Below are 20,000 nucleotides of genomic sequence, written 5' to 3'. Positions count from 1 at the left end.
TAGACCTGATTAATAAAAAAAATGTATTCCAAATTCTAACTACATTAAGATTGACCCTAGCACCCCTATGTAGTTTGTAGATGGCAAGCAGTTTGGTAGATAGTATTGGAGTATGAGGGGTTATTGCTCAGCAGGCAAATGGGGTATAGATGACTGTGTGTTAAGATGAGCTGGGTATAAGATAGAGGGTAAGTCTGAGCCAGTTAAGTGTTTTTAGTGCTAACAGTGGTGGGTCTAGTAAGGGTTTTTGCATGCAAATCTAGCAACTTTGTTGCAGCACTGTTCCAGTTTATAACCGAGTGTGGGTTGGTCATGACAAAGCAGTTACCTTGGCAGAGTTTGTAAGGAATTTCTTTACTCTACAAAGGGTACCTAGTTTTTGATGGGTTTTCTTGGTGCTGTCGTGGATATGTAACTCAAATTTAAGATTGTCACAGATTGTCATGCAAACTAGTTTTGTATGTGAGGTAATTTCAATCATGGTATTATTTCAAGAAGAAATTTTAAAGGAAATGATATTTAGTAGCAGGTGATTATCCTGTAGCCAACTTTCAACAGAATTAAAGGCTTCTTGAGTAATTCTCTGAAGATGTACGAGGTTATCTGAGGTGCTTATTAGGGAAGAATATTCAGCGTCTCATAAGTGGGAAGCTGGCTGACAGACTTATGCAGATTGTTAGTGAATATATTGAGGAGTAGAGGGTAGAAAACAGATCCCTGTGTGCGCCTGTATTGATAAGAAGAAAGGGAGAAAAGGTGGAGAGACATTTAACAACTGGTACATAGACCCGGCAAGGCAGCACGTGAAAATCTACTGCCAATCATTAGTGGACCGGAGTTCTGCTGTGGCGACCCCTAACCGGGAAAAGCCGAAAGACACAAACAAACATATCAGTTAAGTAGTAGTTAAACTATAGTAGCGTGGATTGCGACAGCCTTGGGGAAAACAACTGACAGGCATTTTTAATTTCAAAAGCTTTAGAGAGATCAAAGAATTAAGAGTAAATGAGTGTGCCTTTGTCTCTGGCTTTAATAGTATCAGTGAAGGTTAATGAGGCCATTGTAATGTTATGGGCAGGTCTAAAACCATGCTGTAAGGGGTTCAGGAGCTTTTCCCAAATGATGTGTTCAAGCAGTTGTTTGTGAATGCACTTCTCCAGAAGTTTTGACAAAGGGGGTGATATGACACTAGGTCTGAAATAAGTTATATAAAATGAGGTTGCTCCGTTATGAAGGGTAACAAACTTTTCCATAGAGAAGAAACGTATCATTCCCAGACAGATCTAGTAGTTAGGACAGGCACGAAATAGGCTATGGAACTGTCAGCAAATTTCAGGTATTCTGCTGTGAAATTATCTGCTGAAGAACAGGGTTTCAGTTTAAGGAGTAGTGATTTGATGCAAGAGGTCTGGATGGGTTTTAGGGTGAAACACGAGGTGTTTGCTGTCCAAGGAGAGGGCATGTCAGGACGGTCATATGGAAAATCCTTAGTAAGAGCTTTGATGCTTTCTATAAAATGTGCTAAACTGAGCAGCTATTTCAGAGGGAGTATTATTTAGGGCAAAATTAGAAGTAGTGGTTATTCCAAAATGGAGTATATTACTAATAGAAGACCAGAATTTTTTAGGGTTGGAACAATCTGATTTAGTAAGGGGGTTAACTGCAGTAGATTTTCTTGTCTGTGTTAATCTGTCATTTAGTGCAGTTATACTATTCTTTAAAGTGTTGCAGGTTTTGGACAGGTCTATGTTTTAACCATTTTTTCCAAGCCCTATCACTTTCATGCATTAAGTGTTTGCTATGAGTGGACAACCAAGGAATACTGTTATTCTTTACTCATTTTTTTCAAGTTGAAGCAAAACTATTGAGGGTTTTCAGGAAAAGTGTGTTCATTTGTGCACATCTGCTTTGAGTGGAATAATTTTCAGGACAGAGAAGGTAATGGAGCTTAGGGTTCTATTAAATGTATCCGGGTTAAAATTAGTGAGGTTACAGGAAGTGCCGTTTGACATGATGGGTGCTGAGTTTATCTGCACATAGAGGGATGGTCACTGAGGGAATTAGAGAGGGTGCATCTGGAGACGTACTTAGTGGAATCAGACACCAATATCCAGTCAAGAATTGAGCCTCAGTTTTTGGGATAGTTACATGTGGGAGACAAAATGAGTGGAGTCAAGTTACACAGACTTGAGGCCAGCTGATGAGTATTTGGTGGAGATAGCCTGCCAGACAAAATTAATGTCACCTAGGATTATCTTTTAATTAGAAACTGTATGCGAGATCTAGTTTAGGATGTTTTCCAGTGCTGTAGCATTATTGCCTGGGGGAATACATAGTATTATAATATATAGTGGTTTATGGTTACTTAGTTTAAGATGGGACATGAGGAATTCAGTGCTATGGAATTTGGTAATAGGTTTATCATATGGTGAGATTTCAAGATAGTCAGGATACAGTAAAGCTACTCCACCATTTTTGGGGGGGGGGGGTTATCAGCCCTGATATTATAACCAGGGAGTAAAATTTCAAAGTCAAGTATACAGGTTTTTAGCCGGATCAGATTATCGAAGTTTCAAAACTTCGAAAGTCATATGGTTGAGACCATATGACTGAAGCTTTGAATGGCTATTGTGGTACAGAGCGAAACAGGAAATTTACTGTTTTCCGAAATATAGTGCAATCTCAGAGTTGGTATATTTAATTAGCAGGGGGTGTGGGGGGCACAGCCACCAAAGTGGGGTGGTGCAGAGGGCTTACTCCCCTGCAAAAATGTTAAAAATAGAACTTTTTTATTTTATTTAATTTTTGAAGTTCAGAAACTTTGATCATATGGTCTTGACCATATGAATTTCGAAGTTTCGGAACTTTGATAATCTAACATAGATCATTTTAACAATGTTTCAGCTACAACATGGAGTTCTGAAATTTTATTATAAATGCTATGTGTATTTAAGGAAATATATTTCAACTGTTTGGATCAATATGAGGTAGACGACTTGGGGTTTGCTAATTTTGGCGATGGTGGTGTGGTTCATGTTTTAAAAGAGATGGGTAAGGTGCAGAGTGGCAAGTGGTATTTGGCTTGGGATGAGATTTGGAGGCTATGGGGGAGTTAGGATGGCAGGAAGGGGCTGGGGCAGGGGTGAATATCCCCACAGAGTGGTAAGAAAGAAAGATGGTCAAGTTTGGTAAGCTTGTTTTGGTTTAACTCTGGGTTAATTTTGTTTGGTGTGGTGGTATGTATGAGGGTTTAGTACCTTAAATTTGAAGTAAAGATGGGGTGAGTCCTTGTATATGCTGGAAGTGATTAGTGGTGAAGTGACTTGACAAACAGTTAGAGATGAAGCAGACAGTGAGAGCAATATACTTTAGATTAAGTGACATATCGTAATTTGTAAGGTGATAAAACAAGAAGAGTAAGGATGTAATAATAATATTAAAGTGAAGCATACTCTGTAGGTATATAGAGAGATGCATCAGTGACAGAGAAGGTAAATATAGCTCAGAGATCCTTCTGGAAGACGCAACAGCCACTACAAGAACTGTTTTCCATGTACAATTAATGTTGCAGGGAAGATGTCATTGTTGGTTCAAAGCGGACTAGGGTTAAGTTTGACCAGGACAAAATTGAGATCCCAAAAAGGAAGTACTGGCTTCCTTGGTGGTCTAATGTGAAGGACCCCTTTCAGAAACAGCTCGACTTCCAACCTGGAAGCTAAAGGAGGAGTAAACATGCAGACATGGCAGAAAGATGAGCCTTGAATGAAGAACAAGACAAGCCGATCTTCATTAATTCGCACAGGTCAGGCAAAACCACTGGAACCTCTGCTAACAGTGGTTGGAAGTGCTTTTTGAGACAATAGATGGAAAACCTCTTCCATTTGGAGAGACAGGATTTCCTAGAAGTGGACTTTCTGGCCTCCTTCAGAACTTGTAGCATGTCCTCTGTATAAAGGTGTCTGAAGGGAATTAAAGCCCCATCACCCAAAGTGTCAAATTTAGGGTCAGCATTTGTGGATGCACTAGAGTTCCCTTGTCCTGTGTGAGAAGGTACATTCTGTGGAGTAACATGTGGTGACTTGCCCTTGGCTAAATGTAGGAGGAGGGAGAACCAATGCTGTTTTGGCCAAAAGGGGGTCACCAGCAAGATTTTTGGCTGTCCTCTGTGAATTTTCAGTAGGACCTTCTGGATATGTGAGAAGGGAAGGGATGCGTACAGAAACATCGACTTCCATGGAAAGGATAGTGCTTCCACCTTCAATGCCCCAAGATGTGGTATCCTGGCACAATACTTGAGAGGAAGCTGTTTGTTCATGGGGGAGGCAAAGAGATCTGAGGAATACCCAAATGATGGACCAGATCCAGAAATGCATGAGAGGGAGGTTGGCATAATGGTGGAGATATTTGCCTTACAGACACAATGTGCAGGGTTTGATTCTCACATGGGTTAACTGGTTAGGCTTAAAATAGTCCACAAGGGCAGTCAGCCTAGTACTAATCTATGAACCTATCTATGAACACATCCCTGTTTAACAACCACTTGTGGGACTGAGATACGGACCTGCTTAGAGAGTCTGCCATCACATTCTGAGCTGAGGGAATGTAAACAGTGTGAAGAGAAAACTTAATGGGCTGTGACAGCTCCCAGGCATATAATGCCAGTCTGCAGAGGATATAAGACTTTGTCCCCCCTGCTTGTTAATGTACCAGAGGACTGTGGCGTTGTCTGTTAACCACCGTAGCACCCTGGTGCAATCCTGGATTTGAAGATTTTCAGGGCAAAGATCAAAGCTCTCATTTCCTTTATGCTGATGTGCTCCTTTGTCTGGGGTGAAGACCACACATCCTTGAACCTTCCAGTTTTCCAGAGTTGCACCCCAGCCTGTGTCTGAGGCATCCATGTACAGATCTTCGGTGGGTGAAGAGGTTTAAAGGGGTAGGCCTTGATTTCTGGAAACCTGGAGAATCCACCACTCTAACTTCCTTATCAAACAGGGTAGGAGGGGAACAACAAATTCCAGAGAGTGAGAGTGTTGTATCATACCATTCTCAGGAACCACTGAAATTTCCTCATATGTAGTCTGGCAAAGGGAAGCACTGGAATCGCTGAGGCCATGAACTCCAGGAGGCACAGGAATTCCCTAGCGGTCAGAGATTGAAGAGGTAGTTGGTCCTGGAAATATGAGGTCAGAGACAGGATCTTTTCTGAGGGTAAACAAGTTATCACACTGCTTGTTAAAATCCTACACCCCAGGAAGACATGATTGTGGGAAGGATCAGGAAAGACTTTCGGAGGTTGACAGCAAATCCTAGCCCTTTCAGAAGGGAGAATGTGGAGGAATGATAGTCTAAGGAGGATGTTTGGAGATGGAGCCAGGAGAAGCAGGTCATCCAGATATGGAAATATGTGCATGCCCTTTACCCTGCAGTAGGCTATGACAGGGGCTAAGTATTTTGTGAATACACGATGCCATAGATAGACCAAAGGGCAAAGCACAGAACTGAAAATGAGAAGAAGCAACAGAAAAGCAAAGAAATCTACTGAATCGCTGGTGAATGGGGATGTGAAGATAGGCATCTGTTATGTCTAATGGCATTAAATATACTGATCCCAAGGATATTGCCTGGCAGATCGATTCAGTGCACACTTCACCCCCTAAAGCTACAGTTATCCCACTCCACAAGGGGGGATCCACCTTGGATCCTGGGAACTACTGCCCCATCAGTCTGATGAGCCCGATCTGCAAGGCCATGGAACTTATAAACAAAGACATTGGCAACCTTCAAACACTGGATCCCACGCAGTTTGGGTTCTTGAAGGGCCGATCTTATCTCCTGAACCTGACTGACTTCTTCGAATCAGTCTCCAGAGCCGTGGACAAGGGTAAGGTGGTCCACACAGCCTATCTGGACGTCGCCAAGGCCTTCAACACCATCCCCCACTCTGGAATCATAGATAAACTTACTAAGAAGGGCATTAATCCTGATGTCAATCGATGGGTTGCCAACAGGCTTACTGACAGAACCCACACTGTAAAAGTAGCCGACTCCAAATCCAGCTCCAGACAAGTGGAGTACCTCTGGGTTCAGTCCTGGGACCACTCTTGTTTGGCATCTACTTCTCTGAAGTACAGGCCAACACTAAGGGACTCTAGCCAACAAAGTTCTCAGATGACTGCAAACTTGGAGCCATTATTGAATCCCCAAATGATGTGGATATTCTACAAAAGGGCCTTACAAAAACAGATGCTTGGTGCCAGAGCCATGGGCTCAAGCTCAACGCCAAGAAATGTGTAGTTATTCCCTTTGGGATATGTACCCATGAATTACCACATAGGTGGCAGTACACTAAACACCGAAAGTGTGATAAGAGACTTAGGGAGACAGGTGGATAGTCGTCGCACCTTCGATAACCACATCACTACAACAGTCAGGAAATCCTTCTGTGTGGCACACCTCATCACTAAGGGCTTTTCATCCAGAAAAAAGGAGGTCATTGCCCCACTGTACTCATCTCTCATTAGACCCATTATAGAATACAAAATCCCGTTTGGTATGTACCTCTCAAGACATCTGCAACAACTGGAAAGGCTGCAGAAATACCTCACTAAAAGAATCACAGGCCTAAAGCAAATGCCCTATGCTGACCGTCTAAAAAAACTCCACCTATACTCTGTCGCATATCGTCTTCTCAGAGGCAATCTTTGTTTAACATACAAGGCCATGTCAAACCCAGAGCTGTTGGACATGCTTACACTTAAAGAAATCCCAATCCCTCAGAGACAAACGCTCCAGAGATCTAAACCTGGTCATCACAATGAACAAAACATGCTGGAGGGATAGGTTCCTGACCCAAAGAGTACCCCAGACTCTGGAATAGACTGCCCACACATGTCAAGCAGAGCGCCTCTTTGGCCCTCTTCAAAAGGAACCTTGATGATTGGATCGGAGATAGGAAATTCCCCCCGGGGATCACGTCAGTTGCCCTGCTAGACAGGGGTCCAGGGAAGTAAATACTGTGGGAAGAAATAGCCAGGGAATTGTTATGGTTAGGCTTGTATAGGCCCTAGGGCCAATAGTCTGGTACCAACCTATCAACCATGAATGCCTGGGGAAGGAAAAGTGGGAGAAGAGAAGGTAGACTCAAGCATGTGAAAGGTGGGGACTTTCAGATAGGTGTTGAAATGGGAAGGGTTCAGGATGGGCCTCCAAGGGCAATCCATTCTTGGGACCAGAAACATCCTGGAATAAAATCCTTTCCCCTTTAAGATGGTGGTATCTCCTGGATAGTGCCCTGGGAAAGAAGAGAGGAGAGGACTAGTAAGAAAAAATCCAATTGGTCCTGTGGATGTTGTGGTATTCCCCAAAGGAAGAAGGGGTTTCCCATACCATGAAATAGCCATGACTGATGATAGAAAGGATCCGATCCAACAGTCCTGGGTTATCTGTTTCCAAGCTGGGAGGGAGAGAGAGAGAGAGAGACAAAGAGAAAGGGGGGGTACATAGATGGAGCTACAGCCCAGTAGTCACAGACTACCAGGTTTGGCCTGAAAAGGCGGTTTCTGAGAAGGTATGGAAGATGCAGACTTGGAAGCAGGCTGCCTCCTACAATCCCTCTTACCTTTGGATAGGAGAGATTTAGTTGCCTTCCTTACAAAGGTGGTTCTGGCTGAGCAATTTCTCTGGAAGCAGGGAACAAGAGAGACAAAAATGTGTTTTAAGTCTTGTAGTTCCTTCCCCTTTCCCTGAAAAGTTTTAAAAAGCTCTGCAGCTGCACTGCCAAATAAGGCCTTGTTGTCCCACAGGGGTATCCATAAGTTTAGCTTTGATATAATCAGGTAAAAGTTGTAATCTAAGCCATGAATACCTTCTCAGGACTGACCCAACAGCTGCAGCCATAGCTGAAACTTCCACAGCATCACAACTGCACTTGGAGAGCCTGGTAACCTGGGAGAAGGAATTAAGAATGGTAGAGAGCTTGGCTTTGGTGGGTGAATCCAGGAACTCTGACAAAAGTTTCACTGCAGCTGCCAGTAGAGCCAGGGAATATTTGGGCATGTGTGTCTGACAGTTCATTGCCCTGAAGGCAAACGTTGCAGACGTATACACTTTTTTTCCCCAGTCTCTCCATGACCTTACTTCTCCTTATCAGAGGAGACAAGGGAGGTGGAAGGCAAAAGCTTAGAAGCTTTATCTGCTGCCACTGAAATAGTAGCTGGATCAGCAGAGGGTGCCTTAAAGAGGAATATGGCATTCTCAAGCACCTTGTAAAATCTGTCTGGGTGCTTGGGAGCTGAGAATCTGGGCAATTGGAAGCTGCAGTGAAGGCATCCAAGAACGCTGGCAGGGCAAGCAGGATAGATGATGGGTTAGGGGATTCCATCTCAAGGAGGTCATAATACCTCTTCTGTATCTCAGAGACCTGGCAGCAATACCACTTGAAGTCCTTCATCTTCAAGATGGTCTCCCCAAAACAAATACCCTCCCCAGGGGAATCCATACCATTAGATTCTTCCCCTGGACAGGCATATCCTAGACGAGAAGCAATTTGAGTACAGTAAGCCAGAGACTCATCCCCTGATGAATCCTCCTCTTCAAGAGGGTAGAAGGGGCCGGTGATGAAACAGAAGGGGCTGAAGTCTGGTGGAGGGCCATAAAGGCATTAAAGAGACCTTAGTTAAAGGCCTGCCAGTCAGGAGTCAGATTGGGTACCTGGTCCTGATGAATCGGAGAAACATGTTTAGTTTTTAGTTTCTTCTTCTTTGGAGCCTCCGGGGCCAGATGATGAAAGGTTGATGGGCCTGACGTAGGGCAGCATTCCACGTCACCTGTAGGAATATCTTCATGTACAACAATTGGTGACACTGCATGGGCCTTCAGAGACAGCCATGGTTCCCTCCTGGCACCCTAGTAGGATGCCTGCAAATTCCTTTATGGCTTCCGCGATGGTACCTATCGAAGGAGGTTTTACAAGTTCTGAAGCAGCCTTCAGGCCTTCATCGGCCTTGGGAGGGATGACTGAAATAGAGGGAGTAGCCATAGGATCAGGCTGAGGCTTCTTGGCCTTCTTGAGTTGCAGCTCTTCTGAAAGGCCCAAAATCGTATTCATATCACAAGCTAAGCACTTAAGGCACTGATTTTCCAAGCATAGCCTAAGGGATGCTAGACAGCTACAGAGGGTCTTTGGAACAAAGGCCTTACAGATATCGCAGAAGGTGTGATCGTGATCTGGGCTTAGACAAAACAAGCAATGCTCGTGGGAGTCTATTCCTTCCACACTGACACTTGCCCTTCCTACCTGACATGTACTCACTACATAGCCAAAAGGAATAAAGAAAAAACCCAACGGGGTACTTACCTGAAGCACATATAAAACTTCTCTGGTGAGCGACAACCAGAGCTGGCAATTGGACAGGTGTCAGAAAAGTTCTGAGGTAGGTATGTGCTGAAGTCCACTTTATTTTCGATGTCTCTTTATGGCCGACATATGCTAACTGATGTGTGGTGTCGCACAAACCTTACAGAAACATTTAGACTTTGATATACTGGCCAGACCTACAAAAGTCAGCCGGAGGTGGACTTCCTCATGTTATGAATACTGCAGGATACGAATAGAAGGACATCATACGATAAGTATACCACCTACCAATGCAGCATAACACAGAATGCAGGAAAAACATTATCTTAATGCAGCAAGTCCTGGCATGTAGTGGCAGCAAGTTGTGTTACCTAACAATGTGGTCTGATTCCTGATCATTATGTGCATTACACAACTAATTGTTAGCACAGGTATAATTATGTTATAAGATAGAAAAAAATCTTGGAGAGTGTATATGAATTCAAATGAAATGTAGAGATGATGTTTAGAGAATATAAAAGGGGTGATATTTCTGATGTCAAAAAAATCAGGAAATATTACACACAATGGGTGAAAGAAAAACAATTTCATGGAAGATTTATCAAGTAGCACAATACAAAGAACAAAGAGCTAAGCTGAAGACACTAATGAAAAAGTGAACTGTAACAAATCTGTTTTAGCTCTTACAGTGAATGCAACGTAAATAGAAGCTTATGTGAAAGTGCAAAGTACAGGAGAAGACAACAAAAAAGGGGGTTTTATGCACAAAGTTGCTTATAGAAAGAACATAAAGGTCACTGCAAAAGTACTTAAAGACAGGGAAAAATGCTGTCATTTCTTCTGACATCAAGTGCTGTCTGGTTGCAAGTAAGTGCATTTGAGCTGAACAAAGTTGATACAGAAATGGATAGGTATCTCTGCAGAAAGCAGGTGTGAATACTAACAAAATTAACCTTTACATTTTAGAGATAGACAAAGCTGCCACCTCCTATGTAAATCATTATACCAAAGGTAAAAAAGCAGTACTGCTTTGTTAGCTGTTCCATTCATTCTGGAACACGCCACACAAATTATTATATACCAAATGGTAACAGTTCTGTTATCAAACTGTGTGTTTCACCCTGAATGTCTTTGACTTGTGCTGTAGCCTTTCTGCAACACAGCATCCATCACAGAAACCAAAAATCCATACACTGGCTAAATAGAGCTGATGGATAGGAATCTGAGGGCAGATAAACTTAGGGAAAACAACAAAAAGCTTAACATTAATGCAAACTTTGCACAAGTCTGAATCTGCATGAAGGAAAAATGGGTAAAAAGTACAGTTGTGTACACTTACCATAAATGTAGATGTTCGAGTATATTCACTGCTGCAGTCATCACATTTGGGTTATTGACTGCAACACTGAAACAAGAAGAACATCAAAGGATACTGGGCTGGACTAATATCACATCTGGCAAAGTATCACAAAAGCGGTTAAACCTGCCCTACAACTGGTAACAAAGTAGTGAACCAGGTACCTAACTAGTAGACAACAAGATGCACAGTGTGAGACCTACCTAAAGGATGCAAGAGCTCAACATACCATATGCATGGATAGAGATAAAAAAACAGCAAAAAATGATGCAGCATTATATACACTTACAGAATAACTAGTAGAACAAATAACATGAAAAAGAAAAATCCATTTCAGAGATGCACTTTTTTGGTTGGGTGGGGTTGAAAATATGCAGGACACAAAAATTTTCTTAGTAACAGACAAGGCAAATGATGGCACAAACGGTAGTGAGAGGTGACACAAGAAGGCAGTTTTAAACACATAAAAGATAAGAAACTGTATAAACTAATATGGGACATCTATGGGTCCGGATAACAAACCAAGGTGCATATTAAATAGCATCAAATAGGCGCTCATCAAGCCTTTCCTTAAACTGTTTAACCTAAACCATGGCACAGGCTAGGAACCTGAATCCCTAGTGTACTGCTGTGGTGATGCCCCTATGCAAGGCTAGCCCTGCTACTGACCTTTGGAACAATAGAACCAATCAGCTTTACAACCTTAATTTGTAAAGCTAGAAGTACCAAAACAGATCTTCTTAATTTATGTTATTAAAAAAAACACTGAGCTTGACATCCAGCAATTTGGCTTCACCAAAGGGTGATCATGCCTGTTAAACCTTGCTAATTTCTTTGAGAGGGTTACAAAAGCAGTCGACACTTGTCATGTAGCTCATATACCTGACAAATAATTTTGGCCAAAGCATTCAATAGAATACCTCATGCCAGAACTGTAAGGAAACTATCACTCAAAAACACATATCCGTAAATGGTAAAATGGACTGCCATTTGGCTGAAAGACAGAACCCACATAGCTCATGTAATGGGTGTCTACTAAAATAGTGCTAAGGTAACCAATGGGCTTCCCCAAGGGTCAATGCAGGGTCCTCGCCTGCTTGACATCCACTTCTCTGATCTCAAGACTGATAAACAGGATATTAAGTTTAGAAGACTTAAATACTTAACAGCAAAATGAAGCACGAGCATGTAAAAATTAACCAAGTCGTAGTTTATTCAGGCAAGCACTTTCACCACACTGATGTGGCTTCTTCAGGCCATAATAACCAACATTCACTCTATGTTGGTTAATTTTTACATGCTCGTTGTGCTTCGTTTTTGCCATTAAGTATTTAAGTCTTCTGTTCTGTTTATATTACTATGGCATTATGTTTACCCGTGGGCTGTTCTTTTTCTGCTGTTGGATACTTGCGTTGGAAGTTGGTGGGAGCATGGCGGAAGGTAGAGGAACATCTATGTTGGAATATGGAACCATCCCACCTTGGCAAGGGGATGTACGTAAACACAACGGACTTGAGCAAATACTATTGGAGGATAATAATCCTCTGTTGGGACATGATTTGGTAATAAGCAGTGAGAATGAAGCTGAAGAGTGTATCTATGACACCGTGGATTTGAGAAGGGGACTGAATAATCTACACTGTTTAGACAAACTGAAAAGACTACAGATGCAAAGATTTCACTTTGAGGCCTGTCTCAAGTGGTGAGTGATTCAAGGGGTTTGAGAGTTCTTAAGATGCCAACGTACGGAACTCAATACCCTGAACTACTAGCTAGTTGGCAGAATTTGAACTTGAGACAGGCTTTGGATACACGAGACTGATGAATGAGTTTTCTAAACCGGAGGAAGAAAAAGTAATTTGTGAGATACAGAAATTGCAGGAGTCGTTGTACCGTTAAATTCCCTCAGTAGCTGTGGATAAAGCAGTGGATGGGGTTACAGATAATATATCTTCATATGAGAAATGCCTCATAAGCCAAAAGGAAAGGCTTGATAGAGATGTTACAGATTTTACGGGAGGCCACGTGTTTTCATGGCCGAGAACTGAACTCAGTAATGAGCGAGAGAGTGAGTTAACAGAGAGAGTAACCCATCCGGTTAATTTACCAGTGGAGAGAACTGTTGAGAATAACATTATGAGAACTAATGAAGTCAGTCACAGGGCGATGAAGCTGCTGTGAGCCAAGTCATATTTGCCAACGGCGACAGGGATGGAGAAGGCGTCACAAGGGGAACCCATGGTGGTAAGGAGGAAGCAGAACTTAATGGTACAACCACAGGTGTTTACCAAGCCACCTTTTCCCATTCGGATGGAAAAGGGGCAAGAACCTTATCGATCGAAGAGTCAAGGCCGGACGAAAAGGAAACAACCTCTGGATCCAGTGAATTACCCAACTATCAAGAAGATGTGGGATTCAAAGAATCATTAGTTTTAAATCTAGCAAAGAGGACATTAAATGAGACTGAGGTAACTGTACTAAACAAAGGATCATCGTTTATTCCTGCACTGACTGCAGATATTTCACAGACATTGATAGATTTGAGTGTGTTCAGTAGAAATGTGATGCTTAGGTTAACATACCCTGATGGTGAAAGGATGAAAAGTTACAGGTTTAAAAAGTTAAGCAATGATATACCCATGAACTTTCTTGAAGCATTTGCCAGGATATGTGAAGGTGAGTTGCATCATTTATTTCAAGTGGGTGATTATGGTAAATGTTTTCATAATTTGACTCAACTTGAACAAGAAGCTTTAGAGTCGATAAGAGGGGATGATTCCATAGTTATCCAACTGGTCGATAAAGGCGGCATGATAGTGGTGATGGATAGGGATTTTTATTATGGGTCAATTAAGGGCATGCTTCAAGATGGTGAGGTTTATAAGGTTATTAATCAAGGCTGTATAAATAGAATGGTTAGGAAGATACAAATATTGTTAAATGAATATCTGATGAGCTACTCCATTACAACAGAGTTAATGCAATTTCTTATAGTTGAGAATCCGGTGGTGCTGATGTTCCAAGCTTCACCTAAGGTACATAACAGTTTGGTTACTCCACCCTTTAGACCTATTGTGGCAGGCAGAGGGTGGGTAACCAAACCTTTTTCTATTTTTATAGAAAAGCAGGTTAGGCCTGTGTTGGATAAATCAGATACAATAATAAAAGATACTACACATTTTCTTCAAGATCTGTATGCATATACAAGCTTAGATACAGTGAGTGATTCCACATTATTAGTGACACTAGACGTAGTCTCCCTGTTCACAGTAATACCGAATGAACAGGGGATAGAGTACATGAGGAGACATCTAATAAACCATAGCGGGTATGATGACAAAAAAACAGAACTGATATGTAGTTTTATGAATGTAGTACTGAACAACAATGCTTTTGTGTTTGATAATCAATATTATTTGCAAAAACATGGTGTAGCCATGGTAATGAGCTGTGCTAACAGCTACGCAAATTCTGTGGTAGCACAAATGGAGATTGAAAAAGTTTTTCTTAATGAGATGTATATTCAAATACATCAAGTTCTATCATTTTGTGGACGATCTGTTTTTAATATGGGAAGGAACAGTTACGAGCTTTTGTGGAGTTTCTACATACTACATCAGATTTTCTTAAGTTCACTATGAAGTTCTCTGAAACATCGATAGAGTTTTTAGATGTCATGATTACTAAACAGCTGGATTTGACTATTCCTACGAGCTTGTATAAAAAAGAAAGACAAATAATATCCTTCACAGGAATAGCATGCACCCTAGGAGGGTGTTCAGGAATGTGGTAAAAGGGCAGGGGATGAGAACGTCTCAGTTACATCATATGGAGGAAGGCTACAGGAGGGGGATGGAAGAGTTAAAGCATAATTTTGGAGAGAGAGAGAGGGTAAAAGGAGAATGAAATTAAGGAGGTATTAGCACAAGTGGAAAGATTAAGGGGAGGAAGGGTGAAGCCATATTTCAAGAGACAAGAAATGGAGGAGGTGAGTGGGGAAGCAGTCACTGATAAAAATGAAGGCTATGATGGATTAAAGTACACGAAGTACTATACCAGCAATACAAATAGTATTAGTCAGGTTATTGAGAGAAATTGGCCGATTTTATTAACAGATGAAAGGATAGGAAAGTTAGTAGGACTAAGACCCAGTTATTGCTATAAGAACTGTCAATCTATGAAGAGGATGTTATGCAATCCGGATAAGCAGAAAAATAATACAAAGGGAAGTAATGGAACATACACTTGTGGAAAATGCAGGTACTGTGAGTATACTGACGTGGACTCTTGTGAATTTAAACATCCAGATACAGGCAAGCTGTATAAATTTAATGTGAGGGGTGAATGTGGCACTAAGCACATAGTTTATATGGCTAGATGCTTGTGTTGCCAAAGATTTTATATAGGGAAAATGGACTGTACCTTAAGGGAATGAATTAGACAACTTATATAGTGTGAGGAATTGTAATATAAGTAACGCTATAGCTAAATATGTTCTTAATACTAGACCTGAACACAATTTTAAATTTAGTGTGATTGAGGTTATAAAGGAAACAGCAAGGTTGGGTAATGTGGAGAATAAGACAGAAGGGGCTGAGCTGAGGTGGATATTGAGGCTCAGGGCTGATAAGGGAGCTGGGCTCAATGAAGTTGTGTCCATTAAGCCAGTAATAAAAGCCAGGGGATTACCCAGATGAGTTTTGTTGACTGTAAAGGCTATATTTCATGTCGTAATGGAGTGTTTACATTTGTTTTATGAGACTGTGTATAAATGAGATGCATCTTTAAGAAAAGTTTTTATAATGATGTCATCAGGGGAAGGGGGATGTGAAAATAGTTGAATATGAGGAACTGTGGGCGAAAGTTCTCATTGGATGTTTTAATTTAAATTGTTAAATAAACGGAACAAAGAGTGAATGTTTGTTATTATGGTCTGAAGAAGCCAGATCAGTGTGGTGAAAGCTCTTGCCTGAATAAACTACGACTTAATTTTTACATGCTCGTTGTGCTTTGTTTTGCCGCTAAGTATTTAAGTCTTCTGTTTTGTTTATATTACTACGGCATTACGTTTACCTGTGGGCTGTTCTTTTTCTGCTGTAGGATATTAAGTTTAATTCTGTTGGGCTGGAAAAAAAGCAATTACCAGAAATGGAAATCAAAGTCTAAACCAACTGCATTTGAAGGACTGAATATCATAAAAGAGATAAACTAAAGAGATGCATCATAAAAGAGTTCACTTACAGAGAACATTGCAATGCTTTTCCAGTGTTTCAACTGCATCCACAGTCATACGAGGCAAGACAAGAATATTTTCTTGATACACCACTGCACATCTACCTGCTTTATACAGTGCTCACTACTGTTTTTGAGAATTTTTAAAGTGTTAATTTAATTACGTGGCAAAAATACAAATTTCTCTGTTTGTTGGCTTTTCTAGTCTGTGTGCCTCCAAATCTTTTTGCAGAAGGGCGAATTAGCCAGGAACTTAGTTGTTGTTTAATCTGCACTTGAGAGCTGCTTTTACGGGGCTTTTACATTATTAAATTTCAGGATCAGACATCTTGTGGCAGAAGGTGTTTACCTGATCTCTCTTAGTTGGGAAGCACTGCAGGGAGCCCAAAGTGTGGTTATTTACTGGCTAGAGGGCATAAGAGTCTGCTTTCAAACATTTTTTTCTCTGCACAGAGCTGCTTTACATGTCAAAAGTGCTTAGCTGTGCCCTCTACAGTAGAAAACGCCTAGACAGTAAAAGTTACCTATAACCTTAGGACTAGATTTAAAACCTGTCAAAATGGTGTGGCATTGTACAGCATTAAGCTTAGAGCAGCTAACTTGTGCATCGAATAGCACCTTCATATCCTAGCATTATGTAACATCTTGCCCTTTAACCCTAGAAGCTACCGAAGGAGACCCCTGTTGAAACCTAATCCTTAATCCTACACAGCCAACCCTAATACAGGACCAGACAACATGGGTATGCAATTTCCAAATTTCTCCCTACCAGCTTGGAACATTTGGGCATCCTAAGGCATTGTAACAATTGTCACATGTTCTCAGACAAGCAGTTACTCATTAAAAAAATAACAGTATATGAGAGGGGCAAATATACATTTTTCTTGGAGGCGAAAACCTCAGAAACAAATGAGTTTGTCAGGAAAAAACAATTACATCCCTCGCACATACCTTTCACCATACACGCATAGTCTTATGCTCAGGTGCTTAAAAAAAGAACCTTCCCAAATCTCAAAGACCTTCAAAACCACCTAATTACAACACTACTCCTCAACAATCACTAAAGTGCACGCCAAAAGCAACACTAAACATCTCACAAAAGCCTACATCTAATGGTCCCCCAAGAGCAAAGCCCATAAGGCAAGTGTACACTTACCCAATACTCTTGTCATTGGGGACTCCACTGTGTGACAAATTGCCCCACTCATCATGTGAGACAAGGAGAAAATAACTGTTAGTTGTTTATCTGGAGCCAGGATCCACAATATCATGCATGCTCTCAAGTTGCTGAATCCCAGGTAGCAATATGGCTCTATCATAGCCAATGTGGGTATAAATGACCTTAGATATACTCACTGGACTACATGAAAACAGACATAAAGGGTCTATTGGAGTAACTGTCACAGATAGATATGAGCCTTGGACTGAGCAGCATTCTACCTTCAACAAGAATTATGTCACAGTATGAACATAAACGGACTAATTTTAGTAATTGTCTTAGTTTATGGTATCACTCCAGGGGGATCCAATGCCTGTCAGGATGGAATAACATGGTCAAAAAGACCACACTGCTTTGCCAAAGATAGGTTGCACCTGCCCCTCCTAGGCTTTTGGATTTGGGCTACAACTTCATCTATTCCACTTAGACCCTTTTCTAGGCAAGGCCAAAATCCAAAACTACCAACATAGTGAAAAACTCTACTGTTACAGTGTTACTGCTGAATGCTCACAGCATAAACAAAACACTTTACAACCTTCAAGCTGTCTTCACTATAATGAATGTAAACATCTGTGCCACAACCAAGACTTGGTCTAAAGCCAAAGAAAGTACTCCAGAGGTTCAAGGCTACAGTGCTTTCCACACATTTAAACCAACAATAGCACATAATGGGGTCCAAAGGTGGAGGTGTCTCAATTTACACTGGCAACAAAGATACCTCCAGGGTGGTAAAACAGGATTATATCATGGAGCTCATCCATTTGCAAGTCACCAAACGTAAGGTCCCTCACAATATCATAGCTAGCTACAGGTCACCATCTATGCCAGAGTATCACGACTCTTATCTAAACCTACTACAGGGCACTTACCATCCAAACCAAACAACCTATACATGGGTGACTAACTACACTGCTATACACTAGGAAACGGGCACTGCATCAAACTTCATGCAAAGCACTTGCTGGACTTTCTTAACACAAACACCCTGGAACAGACACTGCATGATCCAAACAGAAGATCAAACATATTGGATCTGATACTCGGTAACGTGGCAGGCCCATTCCAATTTGGCTTTAAGGGAAGGTCATGCATACTTAACCTAGAAGATTTCTTTGAGAAGGTCACCAAGGCAATGGACATGGATAAAAGTATCTTGACCTGACTAAGGCACTTCATAGATTCATAGTTTAGTACTAGGCTAACTGCCCTTATGGGCCATTGAAAGTCTAAACAATTATCCCAAATGAGAATCAAACCCTGCACCTTGTGGCTGTAAGGTAAGCACCTTAACCATTACACCCCCCCCCCCACCACCACCACTTGATACAATATCCCAGTCAGGTATTGTTGACAAGCTCTCTGAGCTAGACAGGACCCAAGAGGTCAGGATCAGTGAAACCACCTACATGAAGAGATCAGCCACTAGTGCAGTACCTCAGGGCTCTATGCTGGGCCCGCTCCTGTTTAACATCTACTTCTCAGAAGTCAAGGCTAACATTAAAGGCTGCTGCCTCACCAAGTTTGCAGATGACTGTAAATTGGGAGATATTATAGATTCCCCCCAAGACACAAACATTTTGCAAGTGGGTTTAACACAGACAAATGACTGGTTCCAAAGCCATAGCATAAAACTCAATGCCAAAAACATGCATTATAATGCACTTTGTGAAACTGTTAACCCAAGTGAATTGCTCCAATGATAAACCATCCCAGCAGTAAGGGATCTGGGAACATATGCAGAAAGCAATCTGATATTTGATCAACATGTAGAAAATATAATAAGAAAATCATTCTATATTGCCCTCTTTATAGGTAAGGATATGGCATTCAGGTCCAAGGAAGTTAACAGTACCACTCTACTCAACCCTTATCAGACTTATTACTGAATATTATTGACATGTACCTAAACAGACACTTGCAACACTTCTGAATGCACACAAAGGGTTCTCAACAGGAGAATTCAAGGCATGAACACCCTGTCCTACAGTGATCTCCTAAAGGCTCTGTCTCTGTATTCAGCCTCCTACAGGCTGCTGAGAGGGTATCTTTGACTGACTCACAGGACTTCCTCAGACCCAGTTCTCATGGATCTGTTGCACATGCACAAAACAAACAGCACTAGAAACACCAGATCCACAGATCTGAACTTCGCTTATGACATAAAAGCAATGTGTTGGAGAAAAAGACACGTGCCCCAAAGGATCCCTGAACTATGGAGACATCATTCAAATGAAGGCTTGACAACTGGATGGGAAAAGGTAAATTTACCCCTGATCTGGCCCCCTGTCCTTTATGGACAGAGGTACTCAATAAGAAAGCTATTACCCTAACATCCCCTCACCTGCCTACTAATATGCCCTCCCATATGATACTTGAGAACCAAATAGTTAGGGACGCAAGGCTAGGCTTGTAAGGAACCTAGTTAGATTAGCAACAACCTATGAACCTATAAAAGAACAGGAAGCGGGATCTTTAGTAAAGGAAATGTGCAGATTACATAGAAATAAAAGGAAATTGTGGAAAGAATACATGCAGAAAAATGTTCAGGAGGAGGAGTAAGATTTAAGGGAAGGCAGAAAAATTAGCAATTTATGTGATATTGCACTGATGACAGTTACAATGGAAAAATGTGTGATGTGTAAATGGAAAAATGTTAATACGGTTTGTTTTTTCTGTTAATGTACGTTTGCCTAGGTCTTAAGTGATAATTTAATAAAGGTGTTTAAAAATTTCCATAAACAGGATATATAATTAACGAGAATTGTAGATAACTACTACCCAGGTGCAATTATTAAAACCCCTTAAGATAGCTGCACTATTCATAAAGAGCTTAA

At 41.3% G+C, this 20,000-nt stretch overlaps 1 protein-coding gene across 8 annotated transcripts in view; it reads right to left on the bottom strand.

Moving 5' to 3' along the window:
* The window catches only part of CLIP1 (CAP-Gly domain containing linker protein 1), a 4,646,656-nt gene that overhangs the window by 2,696,961 nt on the left and 1,929,695 nt on the right, over positions 1–20,000 (bottom strand). The gene's annotated exons all lie outside the window — the stretch shown is intronic.

Source organism: Protopterus annectens, chromosome 4.part0 (genome assembly GCF_019279795.1).
Source record: "Protopterus annectens isolate FY-2018-M chromosome 4.part0, PAN1.0, whole genome shotgun sequence".
Taxonomy (NCBI): domain Eukaryota; kingdom Metazoa; phylum Chordata; order Ceratodontiformes; family Protopteridae; genus Protopterus; species Protopterus annectens.
Note: the sequence above shows the minus strand (reverse complement) of the source record. Positions and strands in the feature narration are given on the sequence as shown.